At 39.4% G+C, this 6,272-nt stretch overlaps 1 protein-coding gene across 1 annotated transcript in view; it reads left to right on the top strand.

Moving 5' to 3' along the window:
* The window catches only part of WAPL (WAPL cohesin release factor), a 134,700-nt gene that overhangs the window by 5,526 nt on the left and 122,902 nt on the right, over positions 1-6,272 (top strand). Inside the window, exon 2 of the mRNA XM_066554184.1 lies at positions 706-833. The gene's annotated coding sequence lies outside the window, so the exon portion shown is untranslated. The remainder of the gene's footprint in view (positions 1-705; positions 834-6,272) is intronic.

The raw sequence follows: 6,272 nt of genomic DNA on the forward strand, positions 1-6,272 counted from the left end.
GAAGTAATTTTATTTTTCCAAGCCGGAATTCAGGCAGCTCACTCTGTTGCCATGTTCATGAATTGCTCTAAGAAGCAGTTGTCTTTGTACTGTGCCCCAGTGAAAATAGAGCAGGTTCAGCTTGATGGGACTCTTTCAGGAAACAGCACAATGAAGGGAAACTGCAAAGTGCAGCTCGTAATACGTGCTGTGGCCTCCTTGGCCCTGTCTCTGGAATCATTATGGTCTGGCTCCTGCATGTGAGGAAAATCAAGGAGTCAGTGAAAGCAGCAAGGAGAAATCTGACACAAGATGGTAACTCTGAGTCCCTTTTCTGACCCACAAACAGAAAGAGAAGATGCCTGTTTGATATTACTGTTTTTCAACATTTTTGTATTCCCTGATTTATTTGCAGTTATTTTATTTTGATGCAGTGCTAATGGGTATCCTGAATTGTGTTTTCTTATTTTCCATCTTTTGCCTTTGGTCATAGTCTACCATCACAGTTTGGGGTAAAACAAGAATTAAAGTGGGTGTGATTTATTGAAATGGAGTTTCACATCATGTTTCATGAAATTTACATGGTTCTAATTTCTTCAGGTGTAAAAAAACCTGGTATCTACAGTGCCTAAAGAGAGCAGCTCTTTCTGTGTGAAACTTACTTCTCATCTAACTGAACATAATGATCCTGAACCTGAAAGGCTGGTGTGGCTTTTTCTTTTTCAGAGGAATGATTTTCAAAAGGAATCCATGCAGTGAACATGATGAACCACCAATCTGCCTGATGCTACTACCCCAACTCTGTCCTTCATCAGATTAAGTTCTCTTCTTACTTCACTGAGCAGCAGCAGAAAGTGAGTTTTAACAAGTGCGTCTGGAAAATAGAACTTCGAATAAGATCTATCAATACACATTAAGGGTTCTGCCATGGGCTTCTGTTACTCAGAGGCTTCAGCTGAGGACAGCAGCATCAAAAGGATTTATATTTTTAAATCACAGTTGGAGGGTTATTATAAGCCCAGACTCCATCTGTTTACATGTTAAGGTGGAAGCATAAATAGTTCCTTTAAAACCCAGGAGGGAGGTGTGTTTAATTAATGCTGGTTTTGCCACCTGAGGGCATTGGGGCTGCTTGGAAGGGGGTACTAGAAGTGTGAACTACTAAAAATTAGAAGATGGTGGTACTGCTGGGAGGGCTTGAAAGCAGGACTGTCCATAGAATGAGTGTCAAGGAATGCTCAAGTGCAGAACCTGGCAGGTAGAGGAGCTGAGTCCTGATCAAGAGATCAGGGTTTGAAAGGGAAGTGGGGGGACAAACAGCTATTTCTTAGCAGCTTCATGGAAAATGTAAGCAAGGGCCTTCCCTCTGGCAGGGTGGGTTAACTAGAAAAGAGTTGACTTGTCCTTCATTGCTGGAAGTGGGGAAAAGGAGAAGAATCTCTAAGAGATGTGGGCTGAGCTAAGCAGGATTTCTGCAGTCTGCACAAGAGGATGAAGGTGAGCAGTGACACTGGGAAAGAACCTGTAAGTTTAGATCTGAAACTTTTTGTCTAAAAGAAAACCAATTTTTCTTTGTTTTTAAACCTCTCTTTTTTCTTTTCTTGTTTCTTTAAAGGTAAATTTGCATAAGATATCTAATATAGAAGAATTAGGGAAGAGGTATTACTGAAAACATTGTCATATGTTTTATTCTATAGTTATGTGTCTATAACCATGACCAGTCTAGTGTATGTTAATACTGCTGGGATCCTGATGAGAACAGATTTCCTTCAAGTCACAGGTCAGCACTGGACAGTTACCCTAGAGATTCTGGCATGCTGTGATAGTAGCCCCATGCTCTAGCCACTAGAAATGCTTCTATAAGCTTTTAAGAGTATAGTCTTACTCTTGCCTTCTTTCCTTCCTTTCATGGTGAGCCTCACTTTATTCTTAACAGTTCTTGGAGTTCAAGCTTTGATGAATTGTCCTATTTAAAATCCTTTTATATTAATGGAGCTCTTTTGTGAAAGAGCTCCATTAATATAAAAGCATTAATATAAGAGCATGAAAGTAGAAGTTGGTCTTGAAATTGTAACTCATGTCTGGACGGGGCAGAAACAACTATCTGATGGTCAGAGCCAGCTAAACCGTACAGTGTTCACTGACTTCCATTCTAGGCCACGTTCAGGGAAGTTTGTGGAAATCTTGTTGGTTTGATTTTGTAGTGCTTCACCCAGCTTATGTTTCCCTTGTTTCCTGGATGACACTGCTGGTCAGGATTCCCTTCTTCCCTGAACAATTTCTGCCCCATTAAAAGAGCTGAAAACCCTAAAAACAGTTCTACCACCTGTTTGACTTTGCTCACTTCAAGGGACAAACCTTTATATTTCATATAGGGCTTTTGATCAAAAACACGCACACAATTGCATGCTACATATTTTTTTAGTTACAACTTAACAATAAAATGCCTGATTCTACTTCGCTTACATTACCTATAAATAACAACTGAAGTCTGTGTGGTGGGCATCTGTAAATTATTTCTGTTGAGAAAAAGAATGCCTATGCATCCTTTATCCCCTTCAGTAACAATCTGTGTCTTTCATATGTGATAGTGTAGTGTAGATGTTGTGATAACTGCACAGTAGAGGAAGAAAATGTAAATAAAATAAATGGAAAAAAATTCTATTTCCAGTTGTGAATCTTGGAACAAACTGTAAAAGCTAGTTGAGAGTAGCCACATGATGATGAAGAGCATATTACCTCCATTTCAGGCAGAAATACTCAGATATGAGAAGATTAGGTAATTTTCCCAAGGTCACACAGAAAACATGGAAAAAAGAAAAAATAGAATCTTGAACTTCCATTTAAAACTTGTATTTATTTTTTCAGGACTGTCATTCCTCCTCTTGGTAAGGGTTTGCTATACCTAAGTGCTTGCTGCTTTCTACATCAAATCAAATTCACAACTCAGCTCACCTATCAGTATTAGCCTTGACTTTAAAAAATCTGAAACTTAGAAAAATATTAATGTAAAGTTCCATGGCATTAACAGCAAATACTAGTCTGGAAAAATATTTTTAAAATTCACTAACTTTTAGTACTGACCTAACATACCCTTAACTCCTTCATTTCACTTGTGTGTCCTGAGGGGTTGTGTAAGTATTTATGCATATGATTAACTTTAGGTATCTGAAAAACTTAATAAGAAAGCAGTTTGACCAGTTTCACAGCAAAGGGTGCATCTGGGTGTGTTTAATACATTTTTGAAGTACTGAAGCTTTTGAGGGAAATGCTGTTACATTACAGGTACAGTCACTTTCTTTGTAACCTTTCAGGCATGGCACTGTGTGGAAGTGCCTGATTTAGATTTTCCTTTTTATTTTTCTAGTCAGTGGAAAACATTGCAGCAATTGTAAGTACGCCCATAAGTGTCCCACAGCCTATTCAGGAAATGTTCAGTTCCTCTACAGAACTTTACATTGGAGACTGTGTGCTATACAATGATGTAGATTTTTGTGTCTGTTTCCAAACCATCTTCTTGTACACTTGTGGAAGTGTAAATGTTAAGGGAAATGAGCAATGGCTTTGCTTTTTCCAAACCATCTTCTTGTACACTTGTGGAAGTGTAAATGTTAAGGGAAATGAGCAATGGCTTTGCTTTTACATTGAGAGTAAAACACACCCCACAAAAATTCCCCTTAGCAAGTTATTTACATAGGTGTCATGTTGATTTTTTATGTGCATGATGAGCTTTACTCTCAGGTTATGTCTGAGCACTGGCACAGCTTAAGCAGAGCTCCAGCTCTCTCTGCTCTGCACCATATCTAATAGCTTGACTCAAGCCTGACCAAGTTACACATTCTACCTATCCTCCAAGTTACAGTCAGTATCAGAAGACCTACTTAGGCCATTTTTGCTGTGCTTCTGAGTCATAGATCTGGTGGATTATGACTGAGTATGGATTGCAGTAAGCCAAATGAAAGTGGGTCTTTTTCCTACACTGATGTGACTCTTGCAACATTTTCTTTGCTCTACAAGCTGAGTATAAAAAATTCCTGTGCTATGTGTCCAGCAGAGCCCTGATGCTCCAGAACTGCTGTAACTAAAATAAGTGTTTTCCTACAAAGTACAAACCAATTATAATTTTTTTTGTATCAGACTGTTAAGCTGGATTTGCTGTGGAGAAAGTTTTCTGCCTTTATTAAGCTTACACTGATGATATGCTCAGTCTGTTCTCATTAGAGGGGAAATAAACAGGACAGCTTGTAAATCTTGTCAACTCTGAAGTTTGCATAAGTTTGAAAATGAGCATTTAGGTTATAAATCCAAGGGGGTAAGGGAAGCACAGTAATCATTTAGTGTACAGGATTGTGACTCATGTCTAAAGTTGCTCAGAATGACACTAATAAGAATTTATTTACTTGTTTTAAGACTGCTTTTATATAAAGCTCTTTATAACATTCCTATGACATTAGCAAATCCAAGGCTACAAACACAGGTGTTTGAAGAGAGATACTTGTTACCAGCCCCTGAAATACCATTGTGTGATACTAACACTGCATTGCAGATAAGGGCTCTCTCTCAGCAGTGTTTTCAGCAGCAGCAGAGACAGATGGGTGCCCTGTCAGAGTTACTGGGACATCAGTGCCTTTCACTGAGGGATCAGAGGATGAAGGGACATGGTGGCACTTGTTGTGATGGCCTGAGGAAAAAATGGCACCAAGCACCCTGAGGAAAATGGGCGCATGTGGGAATGGTGACTTACCCATGTTACATCCTAAAGCTCTAGAAACACCCAAAAAAGCATTGGAGGTGTCTTTGTTTACTTCTGAATGTCAAGCTTGCTGTGGGTTTTGCACATGACTTCAAGGAAAATACTATTTGCTATCTTGTCTTACTTGAGAATGTGTGAAATGTCAATGCTCAATGTCATATTCTATGATGACAATTTTTAGTTCAGTGCTGGGTGTAAAAAAGTTTCCAAAAGCATGGAATGTGATCATAAGGTGAAAAGCACAGGGAGTAAGACCCTGGTTGTATGTGAAAATTGGAAAGATTGGCAACATGTGGCTGCTGCCTTATGCAGTCCTTCAGTCTTGGCTTGCAGCAGCCATTCATTACAGTGGCTCTTGGCACATCCTTCACAGGTCCAGCAGTAGTGACCAATTGCTCAGCAGTTTTGCAGAATTGCTTGAATGATCAGACCAAACAGTTTCTCTGGTGACCCAAGCCTGAGTTTGTGCCCCCATGGAAGGGGCAGAGCCTGTGTGTTAACTCCCAGCACCACTTGCCATTGCTTTTGCTAGGAGCCTGCTCTGTGAACAGCTGCTGAAGTACAAAAGGCCACAGGGAAGTGTCTCAGATTTGCCCTAGTCCTGTCACACTCCAAGTCACTGGAACACGTCCAAGTGCATGGTAAACTACAGGCAGTCTCTGCAGAACAGCCTGTGCAGTTGACTTTAAGTGAAACGTGAATCATCTCAGTCCTAAATTATTTTAATCCAATCAATCATCTGTTGAAGGGTGTAAAGAGACAGCAAAACCAAGAGAATGGCTGCCAAGTGGAGGATACAGGACACAAATAAATCTGCTAGGATGAGATGAAATATGAACTAATAATGATTTATTCCAAATGCCGCAGGGGTTACAGTGTGGAACCACTTGTAGAGATATTCAGATGAGATGCATTTTGTAGGCTTTCCCCTGTATGATTTTTATAGACATAGCAGAGGTGAAGGAAGGCAAAGCTGTTAGCTACACAGAGAGTACACACAAGGGTTTTGAAGTGCTCACAAAGAATTTCTCCCTAATTAATATATGCTTTACAAGTCTCTTGTAAGTAGATGAGCATGAACAGCTGTAGTTCTTTTTATAGATACAAACTAATCTCTAATACATGTTGGAGTTGAAGGATACAGAGAACAACATACTGGGGATTTGTAAAGCTCTTCTAGCCATGGAAGTATTCTTTTTATACCCTCTAAAAGTGGAAGGGAATGCAGAAGAGTGCAGAGTGCAGTCTTGAAGAGTACTGCTTGGAACAAAATCATGACTGGAGCAAAGGATCTAGCTATTAGTGACATATATCATACACTCCTTGTTAACACATCAAAGAGCAAGTGTGAGTTACACCTATTTTATTGACAGATTCAGTCTTTTGTGACCCATATGAAACAGGCAGCATTTGCTAATGTTTCTTCCCATCTTTCAGTAGTGTCAATGGCCTTCATGACAAAGAAAGAATTACATGTTTCGTGCTTTTAAATATTTTTTAAAAACCTCAGCAATAAGTTGTAATAAGAACCCCTTAGACT

Source organism: Molothrus aeneus, chromosome 8 (assembly GCF_037042795.1).
Source record: "Molothrus aeneus isolate 106 chromosome 8, BPBGC_Maene_1.0, whole genome shotgun sequence".
NCBI lineage: Eukaryota > Metazoa > Chordata > Aves > Passeriformes > Icteridae > Molothrus > Molothrus aeneus.